Below are 20,119 nucleotides of genomic sequence, written 5' to 3'. Positions count from 1 at the left end.
AGGAATTAGGTAGAAGGTTGAGGTCAAAAGTTGGAGATGAAAGTTCAAAGGGTTTTTAGTGGAGGGAGTGTATGTGTAGTTGGGTAAGGCTAGCTGCTCTAACAAAGATCCCCAAAACTGACTGGCTTCATACTCAGGGATTAAAGCTCTTTCCAGGTGGCACAGAAAGACATACCCTGATGTTCAGAGAACTCAAGTATGGCATCCAGGGGCTCATGGGTTTGGATGTGGAAAGATGACCAGTTCATTTTCATTCATACCGACTAAAAGCAGACCCTGTTTTCCCTTCCCTATGTGACTTGTTGCCAAGTAGCAAAGACTTGTTTGCTCCTGGCTTACAGTGTATGCAACTAAAAGAGATGGGAGCAAGATGTCTAGGAAGGAATTAAAAGAGAGAGCCAGGCGGGTAGTCCAACTAGGTCACTGATTCCCAAGGACCAGGATGAAAGGGTAATGCAGTTATGAGATAAAAGACAGAATTCAAAGTCAAGGGTGGAAGGCCGAGTCTCTGAGCTGAGGACGCACTTTGCAGATTTTATAAGTGGCCTGGGGCCTTGGTCAGAGGCAGGGAGTTCCGACTCAAGGTGGGAAGGTCAGAGTGTGTGATGTGTACTTTACCGTGAGATTGTTGTGAAGACGGGATTTGCAGAGTGAGAGGGAGGAAGAAACACATCGCTTCTTTCCCACGTATATCCAGCAATTTTCTGCGTTTCTGGTTATTGTCTATGTCAAACTATGTCCACTGAGATAGCACAGGAATTCAGTCTTCCATCTCTGAGCCTGCACCAAGAGCCATCCCTTCAGAACCCACGCCAGCAGGCCACACCAGGGCTCAGATGCTTCAGTGGCTGCGGTGCTGGGCTGAGCAGGGGGCATGGTGCTCACTCCGGCACACTCTCCCCTCCTCCCCTGCCTTTATCCTGGCCCTATTTTCCACTGCTTCCTCCTTTGCTCTGTCCATCTCAGTTCTACCAGTGGTATTTCTCTTCCTTGCACAGCCCAGGGTGCTCTCAAGACAACACCCTTAAGTCGCTCTTGTTTCTTCTGCCTGGGAGAATCTTCTTTTTGGTCAACTTCCTAACCACATGGAAAAGAACTGGATTCTTTTCCATTTGGCTTCTGAATTGAGTCTCTCTGTCCAATGGCCCACCAAGAGCTGAGTGAACCCTGCCAATCCCACTCAGTGAACTGCAAAGCAACTTTTCCCCAGTCAAGCCTTCAGATGAGGCTGCAGACCCTGAGCCCAAATCTTGATTACAACTTCCTACGAGACCACGGAGCCTCAGAGAATCCAGCTGGGTCATTCCAAAATACCTTACTCACAGCAATTGTGAATCAGTAAACGTGTGTTAGCTGAATACGCTGATTTTGTTAATGCAGCAATAGATAAATAATAAAAGAGACTTTGAATGTTGAAGAAAGACATGCTGGACGTAAGTGGTACGCTTGGTGCCCAAACGTTGGGAATTCACAGGGGCATGTGGGACTTTGCTAGTGCTGGTTGGGAGGAGTTCATGAGATATCGAAAGTCCCTGAGAAGAAACGATCGTTGGACAGGATTCACAAAGAATGCCACCAAACTATTTCTTCTGCTTTTTGGTGTGATAGTGCTGGGAGAGGGGAGAGGGGAGAGAGGCTTGAGAACGGTTGCACAGTAATGAAGCCGGCATGGAGGAGGAAGAGATTTTAGGATGTGTTTTGTCCATCATTTTCATGACAGTTATTTCTTGCACCAAAACTTTCACTGCATCTGTAATTTATATTGGTCAAGGGCCTTTTTCCACGTGGAGGGCAACTCTAGGATCCTTGGGCTACAAACTCCCCGGTACCCCATGTGCTTCTCCTTCCCTCATACACTCTAAGCTTAGTGGGCTGCCCTCTCTAGAGCTCTGGTGGGCTCCGTTGCTCATCACCTGCTGGTTGGTCCCTGGGGCTCCTGCCACCTTCTTCCGGCCTGTCTTTTGGGATGTCTGTTAGGTGGGACTGCAATTGACTATGAAATCTAGTGAACGACATCTTGACATCTTGAGCCTGCTGAGTCCATGAAGTGATTTAAAACCGTTCGCTCCAGGTCTGTTCCAACAGTCGGCTGGCATGGTCTCCTGCACCCAGGCACCAGTGAACTCAGTGCCCACAAACGGCCCCTCCCCCATCCTCTCCACTTTGCTTTGTGGGAAATTTGGGGCCATCGGCCCAATCCACGAAAACTTTGATTTGCCAAGCCTGATCTTTGTTTCTAACACTTATTTTCTGTTGGAAATCCTTCTAACATTTCAACAGAGAAACATGTTTCATTAACTCTTGGGGAAGGAGTGTGAGGGGAGGGTCTCTTTTCTTGGGTTGAATTATAGACTATCAGAAGCATTTCGGTCAATTTGATGCCAAATGTTTTTGTTCTCCAGAAGTTTCTGATTTGTCATTTGGCACTCCTGTTTTTCAACAATGCTCCAGAGAATTTCCTTGTTTTTGTATTCTCATACTTTTGTGTGATGGAGATGGATGCTAAACGTTTTCTCAACTTGTCATCTTTAAACGGAGAAGCCACCTTCTCGATGTGTTCTGTGAGGTTAGAAATGTGTCATTGGAATCTTGTGGTTGGAAAATTGTGACCTGACTCAACAGTCCAAACTCAAACCCTCTCTCCTCTCTGCCCAGACACCTTGGGGCTACACAGACTCCAAAATCCACTTACCGAGCATGTAACGTGGAAATAATAGAACTAACTGCTGCTTAGGTTTTTGTTCACAGTGAGGGAACTTGTATTTTCAAAGGCCCTTAGCACAGTGCTTGGGAGGCCGTGAGTGCCAGCTGAAAGGAGTTTTTAATGACCAATTTGAACACAGTTGTGCAGTGGGGAAGTTGACAGAAACTTCTTCTCTACTGCTCTGAAGGAAGAATCTGATGTCCCCTGTCCTAGAGTGACTCCTGGGCTAGGTTTGCTCCTGTGTGGGGGCATCTTCAGCAGATGGAAGCTTAAATCTCTTGTCTTTTTTTCTTTTCTTCTTTCTTTCTCTTCTCCTTTTATTCTTCCTCTTTCCTTCTTTTGTTTTAGGCTGCCATAGCCTCAAGTTTACATTTTCCTTATATTTAGGAGTCTCAGTACAAATAAAATTTCTCATCACCGCCCCCCCAAATTTCCCATGCCAAGAGACGTAGAAGTCAGTGCCATTCTTAAAAGGGTCGATGCATCTAGGGTAACCCAAGCATACTGAAGGGCCAGGCTGGGTCTCCTGGGACCAGAGAGGCAGTACTATGTGGACCAGCTGGAGTATTGTTAGGACAGGTGGTTTGTCTAAGGAAAGTCAGAGTTTTGAGCAGTAGAAACAACAGGCATCCACCACATGCACACTCTTATTTTTGCTGTGGTCCCTGCAACTGGGTGGTACACGAATCCCTTCTTTAGCACCTTGGAGTGCCCTCATCGTAAGAACCCTATGCCAATCACGCACGCGGAAGCTGAGGTCAGATGCTACGGAGACAGGTCTTGTGGGCAGTGTTTTCTGCAGCTGTCCTTCTTTTGCTTTATCCCCCTCCTACGGTTTTCATTATTCCCTGTTGACATTCTCCATTATAACACTTCCAATGGGAGCAAATACAGCCAGTCAATCTTCACACATCAGTTTGAACTGATTCGTCCATGAAGCAATACATATGTCAACTAGCTGACTCGGCCATTCCCCAGAGCAGACCTATCTCAAAACAACATATTGTACATGGTTGATATGGACTATTTTTGTCAATTAAAAAATAAATTTAAAGACTAGGGAGAAAAAACCCCGCACAATAGATTTTGTTAACAGATCTTAAACAGTGGTGTAGATTTGCCAGGTGTCCTTATTTTGAGATTTGATGTATTTTGTGATGAACTATTTTTCCTGAAAGCAAGATAACAACTTCAGTTGTTGTTGAGCTTACTGAGGATTTGTAAGAACAAAACTATGTAACTGGCAGAGAGAATAATGCTTATCTTTGTGTTTGTTAGGACGGACTTCATGCTTTACAAATTGCAACATCTGTGTAACATCTGTGAGTCCCAGGGAGCTCTGAAGGAATTTGAAATTAAACTGTACACAAGAGCAACTCTGTCACTTAGTTTATGACATTGGGAAAACTTCAGTGAACACGGATGAGCCTCATCTTTAAAAGCAAAATAGCATTCTAGTCATATGGAGTCTCTGCTATAAAACTAAAATAACTTCAACATCCATTGCTAGAAGCAAGAACATATTCCCTAGATGGAGAGAGACTAAAAACAAGTGTTCGGTAGCATTTAGTTCCTTGGACCTTCATAAGATTTGTGACTCTCTCCTATTTTCAACAGAGGCCAGGCTGTCCCTTGATAAAACTTTTGTTGTTTAGAAGGTTTAATGAACTAGATTCTGGACCCTGGGTCAATAGTTTATCCCAGACTATTTTATCATTTTGAGTGTCTCAGTATTTCCTCAAAATTTTAGAAGTGAATAAAAAATATTTTTTTAGGTGAAGAATTAAGATCTAATAATATCTTTAGAAAGTATTTGAGCCTTCGCTTAAGTTGGGTCTCATATAATCTCAGCCATATCAGAAGAACACCATATCACAAGGGGGGACGAGGCAGCCAGTGGCTATCTCAGGTCAAGCACATACATGTGTGTTACAGATATTTCACATGCACATTAGAATTTGTAATTGTGGTAAAATGCTTGTGACATAAAATTGAGCAATTTTACTGTTTCTGAGTGCACAGTTCAGTGTGACCAAGCAAATTCATACTCCTGAGCATTCCATTGCCAGAATATTTTTCATCTTGCAGTACTGAAGCTCTGTGACCATTGAATACTAATGTTTCTCCTTCCCCCATCCAGAAGTGGAGGAGATCTGAAGCCCAAGGCCATCTGACACTGGCTTCTTTCTAGCTTTGTGTTTGTGGGTAAATCTCACAACCCTGCCAAATCTTGGTTTCCTTCCACATCCTGCTCACCTACTGTGTTGTTGTGAGACTCCAATGCAATGCTGCAGGTAGGAGTTCTTGTGAATCATGACATTCTTTTTTAAAAAAAATACTTTTTATTGGTGCATTATAATTATCCATAACACTGAGATGCATTGTTACATAGTCATGCATGCACATAACTGTAATATTCTTTACAGATGGGGTCTGTAGAAACAGAAAGCCAGATGTCCTCATGTGCAATGTTTGAAGTGGACCAAACAATGGGCCTGTCTAATACAATCAAAATGTTTCACTGTCAGACAGATCCTTGCCTGCTAAGTGTCTGCTCTATTCCTGTGGAAGCAGAGATTCCAGATAATGCTTAATTTTTTTTTTTTATAGGAGAGTGAAGTAATACCATTATGGTTGGGATCTAAAAATGTGCCCCAAAGAGTTCATACGTCAGGCAATTCGGGAACGTTCAGAGGTGAAACAATCAGATCATGAGAGCTGACATCTCATCAGTGGATGAACCTGTTTAATGGATTAGTCATTGGTGTGGAGTACTGGGTGGTAGCAGTAAGCAGGCAGGGGGTGGCTGGAGGAAGGACGTCACTGGGGATGTGACCTGGACTGTGTCTGTCCCTGGCCCCTTCCTCCCTCTCTTTTTGCTTCCTGGCTGCCATGGGCTGATAGCTTTCTTCTGCCATGATGTTCTTGCTCTCCTTGGGTCAGGGCAATGGAGTTGGCTGACCATAGACTGAACCTCTGCAATCATGAACCCTAAATGAACTTGTTCTAAGTTGTTCTTGTCAGGTATTTTGGTCACAGTGATGCAAAGATGACTAACACAAATGCCTACTATTAAAGAGTATTTACAACAGTGCTGTTCGAGATGAGTAGCTGAATGAAGTATGCAAGTAATTAGCCTAGCTAGGAGTCCATGTAGGCCTAATATCAAGCCTCTGCTCCCCCTGGGACCCCAGATTCCTTCAGTACACCAAACATCCAGTGGATGGAAAGCTCACCCTTTTCCTCAATTTCTTCACAATTCAAACAGGAAGGGAAACTATAGATAATGCAAATCACAACAATCCAGAACAACATATAATCAAATGCCACATTAACTACCACCAACAGGGGTGCCATCAGTGACAATTTTAGGAAGATTCCATTGTGAGCTAGGGATAGCTGACGAAGCCTGATGTCAAGTGCACATACCAACCACTCACAAAACAATGGGGGGAGGAAAGATAATCTAGTTAAGGAGTAGTCACACGTCCTAAAAGCTAATAGCAATTCTTTTTTATTGCAGGGGGTACCAAGGATCAAACTCAGGGGCACTCCACCACTGAACCACATCCCCAGCCCTATTTTGTAATTTATTTAGAGACAGTGTCTCACTGAGTTGCTTAGCGCCTCACTCTTGCTGAGGCTGGTTTTGAACTTGTGATCCTTCTGTCCCAGCCACCTGAGCTGCTGGGATTACAGGCATGTGCCACCATGCCTGGCAAAGTTGATAGCAATTCTGCAGTAATATTTGAGGACTTTTTTTTTTCCTGGATCTACAGCAAAACTAAGGAAGACAGCATGGTTCTTGCGTCAATGAGATTTTAATCCAGGTAGGGAAAGAAGAGTCTTTAAGAAACAATCGGGACCCCATGGTATATGTTTCTTGGGCGCATGAAGTCCATTTCTCCCCTTCCTCTCCCTTCCCTTTACATCTTGCCTTTTCAGTGATACCGGGAAAAAACGCGGGGCCTCACCCACTTTAGGCAACACTCTCTTATTGAGCCACATCCCAGTTCCCAAGTTCACATCTTAACTGTCTCCTCATAAAAGGCAGTCTGGTCCTAGAACAACTTATTTTTTTTTTTTTTTAAAGATAGCTAATATAAACCTTGATAACAATATGCTTGAACGAGACTTGAGCGTGAACTGCAGGACCTTGCTATGTGACACGTGATGTTCCATCTCCCCTAACATCTGCCATGGTCTTGGGTAGACTGGGGGTTGGGTGGTTACTCCTCTCACTGAGGCTGCGGTTGCACCATATATTGAAGCAAGTCTCCAAATCACAGTGGTCAGAAGACGATCACACTGCAGCTGCACACATTTACGGGAGTCAGCGATTGAAGATGGTGATTGAATAATTCATGATTGGTACCTCAGGAAGAGCCCTAGCTATCAAGGGTGAGTGGCGGGAGACTCAGAGGGCGTTGACACGTGTTGGGAATGTCGGTTGCATATGGTGTGAGATAAAAAGTAACAGCAAATAATAGGCATTGTTTTTTTTTTTTCCTTCAGGATGCTCCAGTGAACCCTGGTCACAAGACCCGGGTGCCAGTTCAGACCTGATTATATTACTTCCTGTCTCACGTGTTCACTTCACTTCCGTATCCTCTGATAGTAGACCATGATTGAACATATTTTCTCATTCTCAAAGCAAACTTTTCTTAAAAGTTAGTTTTGGAGGAAAATGAGATGATCTTTTTGCTCAGCTGCCCTGCTTCATGAGATTGAATTTTGAATTTTCCTACATTTTGAATTTTCCTACTTTCAACTTGCCAAACTGGTTTGGGATATGGGTTTATTTCTCACTCCAGGAGCAAAATATTACCCAGAGGGTTTGACTCCTCCAATATCTCCAGCCAATGTTTGAGATTTTTCAACAGCTGCAGGAAATCAACAAATAAGAAATATCACAAATATGAAATTTGTTGAGGATGACCACAACCCTAACTTCCCACCTTAACAGACAGATGAACAAAATATTGATTCTACCAACATGAATTAAAGCAAATGCTAATCTCCTCCTTTCCAATTGACTCAGCAATTTAGGGCTCAGTCCTTAAGAGGAGACTACTCTTCATAGAATATCACTAGTCAGGTGTCAGAGGTCCACTAGCTCATTAATTCTTGCAAGATGGAAATAATATTCAACCATACTTAATTTTTGAATCCAATAAGAAAGTGACAGAAAGAATAGGCCAAAATCAGTAAAACCAAAAGAACTAGTGTAACCTTTGATCATGCTAATGTGATCACTCAGTACTCCAGAAGCCACATTTTTCCAAAATAAATGGGAAGCCCAAATTTTTGATGAAGCAAACACAATATTTATCATGTTGGTGTGGATGCAGATCAAAGATTTAGTGAAAAAAAAAAGAAAAAAATATTCAAAATCTACCTCAGGAAACTCAAAGTCAGTTCCCTTTTGATTCAGGTTAATGTTTCTGCCTTCAAGAAAACCAGTTATCAAACTTATTCCTTGCCAAATTACATAATGGTATGAATTACATTTATGAGGGACTCTACACTGTTTTAATTCTAATCTACTTTAAATATCAAAATTGAGACGAGTACTAACCAAAGTGCCTGTATTTGACATAGAGGACTTTTAGGTCAGTGAAACTGCCCTTTACGGTACATGTCAATATAAATTGGTCCTAGCTCATGGAATGTACTACTTACAGTGAACTCTGAGGTAAACTGTGGACTTCAGGTAACAATGATGTGCTAATGTAAGCTTATCAGTTGTAACAAATGTACCCCTTTGGTGGGGGACATTGGTCAGGAGAGGGATTGTGCATGCGTGAGAGCGGAGGCTGTGTGGGAAACCTCTACCTTTCAGATTCGCAAACCTAAACCTGAGCTGTGGAGAGCAGACTGCTCTGCTCCGAGTTGCCCCATAGGTACAGAACAGACGTTTTCAGGCTGTTACATTTGTTAGTCCATTTTTTTTTTAAGTAGTCGTTTGCCATAAGCTACTCCCTTTGGAGCTTAGTTGCTGGGTGGAATGACTCTATACCTCCTCTGTACAAGTAAACCACTGCCATCTGACTGGCACCACTATCAGGCATAAACGGATAAATCCATTGTGCTAGGAGAAATGACCACCTGTGCATGCATTGAGATAATTAGAAGCACTTGGTTGCTGTTATGGTTTGGATGTGAGGTGTCCCCCGAAAGCTCACGTGTGAGACAATGCAAGAAGAACCCAATGCATGATTGGGTTGTGAGAGTCTTATTCCAATCAGTGATTTAATCCCCTGGTGGGATTAACTGAGGGGTAACTGAAGTGGTAGGGTGTGGCTGGAGGAGATTGGAATTGGGGCATGGCCTTGGACATCTATTTTGTATCTGTTGAGTGGATCTCTCTCTGCTTCCCGGTCGCTCTGATGTGAGCTGCTTCCCTCCACCACCCTCTCCTGCCATGATGTTCACCTCACCTTGAGCCCCGAGGAATGGAGCCAGCCTTCTATGAACTAGACCTCTGAAACCACGAGCCCTCAAATAAGCCTTTTCCCCTCTATAATTGTGCTGGTTGGGTCATTTAGTCACAGAAGTGAAAAAACTGACTGAAACAGATACATATATGTATCAAACTCATGTTGGAAAAACGAGGCACGAAAGCACATTACACACACCAGACCACCAAGTGAAGCAATCCCTTCACTCAGGACCCGTGACAGGAGGGACACCCTGACACCACACATGGCAGCACCTTGGTCCTGTCAACTGGCCACTTGTCACGAGTCTTGCCCAGGAAAATCATCACAGTGACACACCTCCTGACCTGTCCTTGGGCTAAGTGTGGTTTCTCCTGATTGTGGTGACCACATAAGTCCCATTCCAAGCTGACGTCTCAGACTGACGCTCCAAGTTGACACTGTGAAACTGCTGTCCATCCAGAGCTTGAACCAGAATGAAATGAAGATTGGAATAAAAAAAAAACCTGTGATTGTCCATCTTACGATGACCAGGTGACCCACAAGTATTCAGTGAGCTGGCATTGATGAAAGAGGTAGAGTCTGAATTCATTGTTATTTAATAATTCTGGCACTGTGGAGAGACACAAACGTGTTTGGTCTAGGCTAATGACATACCCTGCTGATGACATGCATTAAAAATTAAAGTCTAATAGAACGAAATAAAACAAAGAAAAACAACCATACTCATAAAACTCCCACTTCAGATCCTACTCCACTGCTAGTTTAGAGGTCATGCTCTACTGGGTCTCCCTAGCACATTTCTCTCTCTTCTGTATATTCCAGTGGGCGCCATGTTTAAATCTGGGCCCAATGTATTGATTGCTTGAGTCCTTCAGGCATGAAGAATTCCAATAATAGGAAATTCTCTGGGAATTTGCACTCTTAGTTCTGTTAGTTAGAAGGCAGAGATGGACACACCACAGACGTGGGGAACCACTGGGGATTCCAGAGCCAGAGATATTGGTAGGCCTAGATGGGTAACGCACCAGGTCAACATGCCCGGGCAAGAAGCAACGGCGCCTACGCTGCCTCTCCAGAGAAATCAGGGCTGGATCACCCCTGAGCAACCCTCGGAAAGTCCTGACTTAGCTGAGAGGAGGGAGAATCAGGCTGGGGAGAGAATAGATGAGAAAGCCGGAGGACTTGAGCGGGGAAGAATGTCCCGCTAATGAAGCCTAGGCAGTTCACTCATGTGGACCACAGTGGTCGCGCACTCTGTAAGCTGCACCCAATGAGGCGAAAAGCTCACAGGCGGCCGTGTTCGAGTTAACCTATTAGAAACGGAGCTGCAGAGCCAACACCTCCTCTGACTACCATCTCCCTCTTCTCCTGAACCCTCTGCAACCCTGTGGCATGAGCACCCCTGGTTCAAGGAAGGTGCTGAAGAAGGTCAGCCGTCCAGAACTCAAGTCCCGCTACTTGACTCTCACCCCCAGTTCTCCAAGTGCCTGCCCTGCTTCCTGCGGTTCTCTGTCCCACTCCCACCTCTCCCTGTGGTCTTCTCCAGTCTGCATTTTGGGGCAAGTTTCCCTTCTCAATGTGCTTATGCTATGTTTTTTTTTTATTCCTTAGGAATTCCTTCAAGTTTCTGGTCCACTGATCATCTCCTTTTTTTTTTTTTTTTTTTTTTTTAAATACATTTGTTGTCCCGTTTTGTCCATAATCTCTGAGGACTTGGAGTGGGAGAGAAGGAGGTGTTGATCTTAAAACAGAGATCTCCCAGTTAAGACCGAGACCTGTGATGGGCTGACAGATCTGGCTCCATGGGAATGTGATAGGCCAGACTCTAAGGGAAATGACTAAACAGACTCCATTTTGCTCTGAGACTCCATGTTATGTAGGAAATAAGCTTCTCCCATGGGAACGCCCCACCTCTGTCCCCACCATCAGTTACTTAGTGTGACATGTTTAACAATACAGAATGATAATTCCTATGTAAAGGAAATTGCTCTCTTTTGATTCCTATTGCTCCTAAACAATGTACCATGTGAACGGTGGTTATGTGGATGTTAGTAACCATTCTTTAGTTTGTACCTAGGTAAGGGTCATTTTGACCCACTTCCCCCTCTGTTGATGATCTCATGAAGTTAGTTTGTAATTTTGAATCATAGCAATAGACTCTTATGATTGATGTGATTTTTGGTATAAGAACCCCTACAACCCTATGGCCAGGGCTGTTCTCCCAATAGCCATTTTTTGGGGCATTGTGTGAAACAGTCAGCCAGCAGGCTTAATAAAGACTCTCAAATTTGGACTTCTCAGTGGTGATCGATCTGTTCTTAAGTTGCGCCCCATAACAAGACCCAAGCTCCAAGCACACTAAGCATCAGCACCTCTCTCTTCCTCCCTCTCCGCTCCCAGGGGACTCACCGCCTTCTAGCATGTTTGACCATCACGTAATCCATCACTCCTGAGGCACCCACTGGGGTCCTCCGTTCAAGCTGTTCTCTTCCTTCTGCATCAGACGTTTTGAGCAACCCCAGACTATTGCCCGTGCATAGGAATTCCACCCCGCTGCACTGTGGCTTCTCTCCACAAGCTCTGTGGGAGGGGTCCTTAGATGGGGAGCAGACCACCCATTTCCCATTTTCCCTCTCTACCCCCCAAATGGCCCTGCCCAGACTTTACTGAACAATTGGGATAAACAAGGGAAAGAGTCCAAGGCTCCGTTAGTATCCTGGGTGTGTGTGAGAGGCCACCTTCAAGTCCCCACAGGATGCAGTGGTGGAAACTAGATTTTCTACATGCCAAAGTCTCAGGAACAAGCAAAAGGATAGAATGCTCTTCCTTTTAATTGCTTTCTCAAGCGATAATTGATGTAGGAGCTCAAGCTGTACATTTTTCTTTCAGCATTTGTCTAAGATTTTTAGTCGTTCAGGTCTGAGTCTTTTTATCCTGATTTATAAAATTAGGCATCAGTGGTTCTTAATGACATGAATACTGCATGAGAGTAAGCTAAAAACAAATAGGATTTTGAAGATTTCTTTCCTTTGTCTCTAATATTGATTTGAATTTTCCAGGTTCCCCTAAACTTACATAGCTTCACTTAGCAAAGTACATGAGATATAAAACATTCCTTGTCAAAGGAAGCGTTTGATCTCACTTCAAAAAAATTTTTACACATTGCAAACTTGGACTGGAAAAAAGAAGACAAGTCCCAGATTACAGCTTGATGGAAACTTGGACTCAAATAGAGTTCTTGGCGATTCTGGAGAGTCTCAACTCTGTACCATTGCTGTCGGTAAGGAGGTGGCTCAGGTCCAGAATAGGTGGCCATCAATTTTTGTCAGCATTTAGGAAGTTACTTGAAGTCTTTGGGATGTCTCAAAAGCAACCAGCAGAGAGGTTACAACGGTAATGAGGTGGATAGAGACGACTACTCCCTAGGGTCCCTTGGTGATCATGTCGGAAGCTGTTCACCTAAGGGACCCACCATCCACAGAGTTCATCATAAAAGATAATATAAACGTATTAAAGGCATGAGATCTCTGAAATAAAGGGCCTGTGTTGAGTGATTTTTTTTGATCTAGCATGCTTTATTTGGGTATGAAAAAAAAAATCTCATATGGTGTTGAAATATTTAAGATACACAGTAATTGAGTATCAAGAAGAGTAAGAGAATTCAGCAATAGTCCACACACACACACACACACACACACACACACACACGTGCACACATGCACAACACAAGGAACAGTACAAAAATCCTGCAATAATGTTGATTCTCTCGGTCACTGTGAGCTTTTCTCCAGTCACAAACACGTCCATGGCTGAGAATCTTCCGGATGTTTCCTCCTGGGGGGCCGCATCTTTTAAGGGTTGTGTTCCTCCCAAGATGAGTCATCCTTCTCCATTCCCTGAAGTATTGCTTGCTCAAAACCAGCCATTTTTTTTTTTTTTTTTCTAATCCTCCTGCGACCCTTCTTAAATTAAGCAAAACTGGTCAATTCATACATTTTAAGCCTCGGTGTGATAGTCAGGCTGTCCACGGTAGAGGCCACAGGGGCCAGTCCACCTTCTTGCCCTCTGCCAGCAAGCTGGGATGGCAGGTTACTCACTCGGCCCAATCTGGACTCTGCTCCTGCTTGAGTCTTGAGCTGTGGGAGGTGAGACCAGGATGAAGGATAGAAGAGGCCATTTCCAGGGCGGCCGTGTTGAGAGTCCTCTGTCAGTGGCAGCACTGAGATTTCGGTGGCTGCGTCCAATGCTGCTGGCACCAACCACCCTGCAGCCATGGGCTGGCCCTGCAGTCCTGAAGCAGACTGTCCCTGAGGTGTGGCGTTAGCTGTATTATCCTACCATCGGACTTCTTCTGGTTCCTGACCATATTCTGAGACTAGTTCTGTAGCTTTCCTAGATTTTCTGTGAACTCCCCAATATTTCCATAGGAAACCCTTTAACAGTGACCAGATTTGACTTCTGCTCCTTCGATCCAGACTCTTAGGTCGTCTACAAAACAATTTCTTGAAGCTTTGACTTGTGACCGAGACCCTTCTCAAGTCTCTGGTGGTGACACAGGGGTATGTATGTGTGCATCCGTGGGTCATTATACGGAAGTGCTGGTTGAGCTTCCCAGGAAGCTAGCAGAGGGAAAAGGAGGACAAATACAGCTGAGTAAATGACCTTGATCCAGGTCCTTTTTCTATGAATGGCACTATTTTGTCCAAAAGTCGTTCAGGAGGGTGGCGAGGATGTGTGCCCACAGATTCTTGCAGGTGGTCATCTCTGACCAGGAACTCTTCAAATTTGAACACTCCTGTACCTTTCTCTTCTCCATGGACACGTTTCTACACCGTAAGCCATCCTAGTTTCCTCTCTGAAGAGTGAGACCCATGTGCTGTCTCGTTCTGTGAGTCCATACACCCACCCACCTTGTCCCTACCCGTAGCTCCTGTGGCCGTGTTTTAGAATAAGTGGTTCTGTCCCTGGTCCCCAAGTGCCCTGAACCACATGAAAACCAAGGCTGTGATCCGGCTCCCTTCCCCACTTTTTCCCTTACTGTACTTTAGCTTCTGTATATGAGACGGAAAATACAGCCCTTGATTTTCTGGGTCTGGCTTCTTTCACTTAGCATGATGATCTCCAGTTCCATCTATTGACCAGCAAATATCATCATTTCATTCTTCTGTATAGTTGAGTAATACTCCATTGTGTGTCTGTATATAAGTATATCACATTTTATTTATCCATTCATCTATTTTATTTATCCATTCATCGATTGATGAGTACCTGGGCTGGTTCCATAACGTGGCTATTGTGAATTGTGCTGCTATGAACGTTGATGTGATTGTATCACTATAGTATGCGGATCTGAGTTCATTGGGACAAATACCGAGGAGCAAGACAACTTGGTCATGTGGTGGTTCCATTCCTAGCCTTTTGAACAATCTCCCTATTGCTTTCAAAAGTGATTGTACTCATCTGCAGTCCCACCAGCAACGTATGAGTGTAACTTTTTCTCCAAATCCTTGTCAGCTCTGATGATTTGTGTTCTTGATGACGGCCATTCTGACCGAAGGGAGAGGGAATCTCGGAGTAGTTTGGGTTTGCATTTCCCTGATGGCCAGGGATGTTGAACATTTTCCAAATATTTGTTGACCTTTTGTATTTCCTCTTTCGGGAAGTGTCCATTTAGTTCTTTTGCCCATGTATTAATTGGGGTTTTTTTGGCAATAAGCTTTTTAAATTCTTATTATATTCTAGATGTTAATCCCCCGTCAGAGAAGCAGCAGGCGAAGATTTCCTCCCTTGTTGTGGACTCTCTCTTCACATGCTTGATTATTTCCTTTGCTCTGCAGGAGCTTTTCAGTTTGATGCCATCCACTTATTAATTTAGAGGGAAGGTCAGTGGAGTAGAAGGGAATTGAAGGGGAGAAAGGAGGGACATGAAAGGGGAGGAAATGCAGAATGGACTTGATAAAATCACCGTAGGTACGTGCATGAAGACGCCACAGTGAAGTCCACCTTTATGTATATCCACAAAGCACCGGTTAACAAAAATAAGTAAATAATAAATAGAAGGAAGACCAATCGAGTGGAGGAAGGGGAACAGGGGGAGGAAGGAAGGGAGGAAGAGAGGAGGCATGGGGACAGAAATACAGCAAATTAAACTCCATGCATGTGTGATTATGTCCAAATGAACTCAACGACTGTGTATAATTGCAGTGCACTAACAAAAGCATTAAAAAAAAAGAACGAGAAGAAAGAAAACCGAGGTTGTGCTGGAGCAGAGAGACCTTTCGGCACTGGGTCACTAGAAAGGACAGAGCAGACACAGATGAGCACTGTTTCCTACCGGTCTTCCCAGCATCTTTTCACTTTGGAGGTCAGACAACGATTTGGTCAGAGAAGATACCATAGACCCCCCGTGGCTGCCTGCATAATGTGAGTGGAGGAATACACTCAGCGTCCCCACAAGGTTCCAGGCCTCCCTTAGCCTTCATCTTGGCCTCTTTTCTTGGGTTTCCCCAGGTGTGCACAGGTTGGTCAACAGTCAGGTTATTTTCTCGTCCTTCCTATGGCTTGTCCACTTCAAGGATCCAGCTCCTGGCTGGTCTGCTGACTGCCTTGAATGGAGTCCCCCACCTCCAGCGCGGAGCTGCGGGTCTGTGCTGCCAGCTCACCTTCCTCCCGCATGGACTCTCCACGCAGCTTCTGCAGCCTGAGCCTGGGGCAGGGCCGGGAGCCTCAGGCAGGTGTGCCCAAGCACCAGGGGTTTGGTCAGATACAGTGACTCTTTGTTAAGAGGGGCACCTTCACAAGTGGCCATCTTTTTTTTCTTTTCTTTTCTTTTTTTGTACCTGAAATGGTTGCTTTTGAACAATTTTGTCCAGTTTTCTATTCTTTCTCTGTTAAGGGGACAATACCTGACCCTGTGGTGGTTTCCCAGGAAGCTGTCCTCTGACGCATCTGGGAAACGAGACAGATGAATTTAAGTTCCCCTGTATGAGGGCTTATTGTTTTTACCAAAATATATATATATATATATCAGTTATATATAATATAATATATATAATATATATATATATATCAGTTTTTCTTGGTAGAGTGTCACTATTACAGAGTTATTTTCTTGCCTACCTACAAGGACTAGTTTTCATTTCCCCTTTGTTTTGTGGAATGTTCCGGACTGACACATCTCTCTCTCTCCCCCAGAGGTTGTTAGCAGCTGTGGTATTGTCAAGTGTTTATTTATTGTGAAATCAGGCTGGCCAGATTAGGTTAATTCCTTTGAGATAATCTGCAGATGAAAAATTACACTCTGCTCTTTTGAAACCATTTGTAAAAATGGAGTATTGCTTTCCGTGTGCCTAAAATTTTTATCCATCCTTTTCTTCTTCTCGTGTGTTTTCTGAGTATTTTGTTTTGGCTTCTCTCTTCTTTGACCCCTGTCCTTAGAGTATGACTGTGATTTTCTTAATTCTAAGCCATCTTAACTCCCTTTTTCAATATGATAGGGTACAAATGAAAGTTGAGACTTCCATATGCAATAGTTCTATTATTTTCTTCTAAAATCCTTGTGCATTTAAGTTAAAAGCTCGCTTGTTGTATGAGGCAATCAAAAGCTATTGAATAACCTGCATCATGCTTTCTACGATGATACAAAAATCTCAAGGGAACAAATAGTTGGGAAGGAACAATAAAACCCTTAAACCTGCGTTTCTCAGTCTTTTAAAATCCAAGTTTCCTTTAAACGAGAAGATACTCTCACTGTGCGATTGATATCATGTGGAATGTGTTAAAAATCTTGCTTTCACTTGAGAATACCTTAGTCCTTCAGTTTAATATCTTTGAACCCCAACGGAGGCAAAGGTTAGAGTTTCAATATCCATTAATACACATGCTACCTCTATTTTAACTTAAAATTGTAATTAGATGCTCCAAGGGGGAAAAAATAGCTAATATGACTTAGTGACATTGAAATCCCAAATTTAACATGGATTTATTATTGGGAAGGGCTGAGAACCCACCTCCTTTCCTGCTCAAGAGAAACGTCAGATTATTAATGCTATTGTCACCTATTCCCACAGCCAAAAGGGAAGGACGCAATATCAGACTAAGCCATGGTCAGTTTGTCATCCTGAAACTTCTAGAGTATACAGTGAAGCAGCCCCGTTTAGGAGAAGTGAAAGTGGAATAAGCATTATTTTTGAAGGCCTGGTCTTCAGAAGCAACTTGCATGGTGCTTTTGAGGGAAGAAATAATTCTCTCAAAATTCTACCTTTGTGCAAATTGCTCATTTGTCTTCTTTTTTTGTAAGGGTGCATGTTGACATATTATATATGCATGGGGTGCAACCCATGCCATTTAGGATCCCGTTCTTGTGGCTGTCTGTGACGTGGAGTTACATTGGTCCTGCCTTCAAATGGAAGCATGGGGACGTTATGTCCCCTTCTTTCTATAGTCTTAATGGATCCGATTGCTTAACAGATGTTCTTTGCTTCCTTTTATTCAAACTTCTTAAACTGTCATCCTTCTGGAACCCCAGCAAGTTGTCATCAAAACTCAAAATGGTGGCAGGTCCCCTCCTTCCCTCTCCAGCTGGGCACCCCTCGGCACCACCCTGCTTCTCCCAGAGCTCACTTTTCCCTTTTCCTGAATTCTTCGCCACCCTCTCTTCCTGTCCTGCTGGGATTTCTTAAAGGAGCCCAGGCTCTTGAACTTTTTGACCAACAGAAAAGGTCTTTCTTCTCATTTTTGACTGGTAGGTGAGCAGCAGAGAAGTTCAGAAGTCTGGGTCCACACACACGTAGCAGTCTCCCGTGTTTGTTTTTAAGCATCTCTGCTATTCAAAACCCTCCTCAGAGGAAGCTGAGGAAATGGCCCTTCGCATAGGAACCCTGGGAGTTTACAATGAGCACAACTTGGACGTGTCCTTGCTTAGACAGCTGCGACCGAATGCTCAGCAGCTGCTGTTCACATTTTGCAAAAAAAGAATCCAGTCAAATCTGATATTGGATGGGGCCAAATCATGGCCCTGGCCTTTATGCAAACATTGGTCAAGAGGCCTTTGGTTCAGGGCACAAGTCTGAAAATAAGTGGCTTTGGGAACTTTTCGGCTTCCCTTCTCTCTTCCCTGGGGCCCAGTTCTCTAGGTTGAGACAATGATCTCAGGGCCTGTTGGTCTTACCCATCTCCAGGTCGGAGTGGGGAAGGGACTGAGTGGTTTCATGGAGTGACAGGGGTCACTCCACCTGCTTCTCCTTCCGTCTTGCCCCTCCTGTCTGCCTCTGCCAACGATTGGAATCCTAGATGAAGTGCTCAAACTCTTTATGACACGGATTCTGCACCTGTAAAGTGGCAATAATCATCTTTTTGGTTTAAGAATGCCTGTAGAAGATCCTTCATTAATGAGTTCTTTTTCCTAGCCTTCTGGATAATGTCTTATTTTCCTATTCTTGTAGCCGTGTCAATGTTTGACACAAATGGGGTCCTAGAACACATCTATTAAAAAAAATCACGCGGTCCGCTCTGTGATACACACACAGTCTACATCCTCAGAAAGGCAAACTGCTCATGTCAACTCCATTCCATCATCCTAGTCATTGATTTTGCTGCATTTTCTACTTGAAGTTGAATTTTCCTGTTTTCTCTGGAGCTCAGACACTCACAAATTATAACCAGAAGGATTAGTCACATTGTTCGAATATCTGTAGACCTTGGGTCAAAGAATATTCCGGTCATTTTTAGACATGTAGCTTGTTTTAAAATAAGGACATTTGATGGTGATGGTCTTTCACTGGCCCTTCCAGTTTTTCTCCACTGAGTTGAGTACTGACTTCACATTTATCAACCATCGGTCACGTACTGGCAACTGAGAACACAAAGACAAATCCGACATTGTCCTTAGCCTTAAAAAGTGATAGTGTAAAAAAGATAGCCTCTTCAACAAATGGTGCTGCAAAACTGGAAATCCATCTGCAGTACAATGAGATTAAACCTCTATCTCTCACCCTGCACAAAATTCAACTCAAAATGGCTCAAGGATCTAGGAATTAGACCTGAGACCCTTCACAAAATAGAAGAAAAAGTAGGCCTGAATCTTCATCATGTTGGTTTAGGGCCAGACTTCCTTAACAAGACTCCCATAGTGCAAGAAATAAAAATAAGAATCAATAAATGGGATGGATTCTAACTAAAAAGATTTTTCTCGGTAAAGGAAACAATAATGTGAAAAGAGAGCCTACAGAGTGAGAGAAAATCTTTTTCACACATACTTTGGACAGAGCACTCATCTCCAAAATCTATAAAGAACTTAAAAAACTTCACACCAAAAATACAATGAACCCAATCAATAAATGGGCAGACACTTCACAGGTGATCACCAAATATATGAAAAAGTGCTCATCATCTCTAGTAAATAGACAAATGCAAATTAAAACCACCCTAGGGTTTCATCTAACTCCAATTAGAATGGCTATAATCAAGAACACAAGCAATAATAAGTGTTGGCGTGGATGTGGGGAAAAAGGCACACTCATACATTGCTGGTGGAGTTGCAAATTGGTGCAGCCACTCTGGAAAGCAGTGTGAAGATTCCTCAGAAAACTTGGAATGGACCCACCATTTGACCCAGCTATCCCACTCCTTGGTTTATACCAAAAGGACTTAAAATCAGCATACTACAGTGATGCTGTCACATCAATGTTCATAGCAGCTCAATTCACAATAGCTAGATTGTGGAACCAACATAGATGCCCTTAAATAGATGAATGGATAAAGAAACTATGGTGTATATACACAATGGAATATTACTCAGTCATAAAGAAGAATAAAATCAAGGCATTTGCTGGTAAATGGATGGAGTTGGAGAATATCATGCTAAGTGGAATAATCCAAGCCCAAAACACCAAAGGTTGAATTTTTCCACCTGATAAGTAGATGATGATACATAATGCGGGGGGCAAGAAAAGAATGGAGGAACTTTGGATGG

This window comes from Sciurus carolinensis, chromosome 3, assembly GCF_902686445.1.
Source record: "Sciurus carolinensis chromosome 3, mSciCar1.2, whole genome shotgun sequence".
NCBI classification, from domain to species: domain Eukaryota; kingdom Metazoa; phylum Chordata; class Mammalia; order Rodentia; family Sciuridae; genus Sciurus; species Sciurus carolinensis.
The sequence above is the reverse complement of the archived record's forward strand: the minus strand, read 5'-3'. Positions refer to the sequence as shown.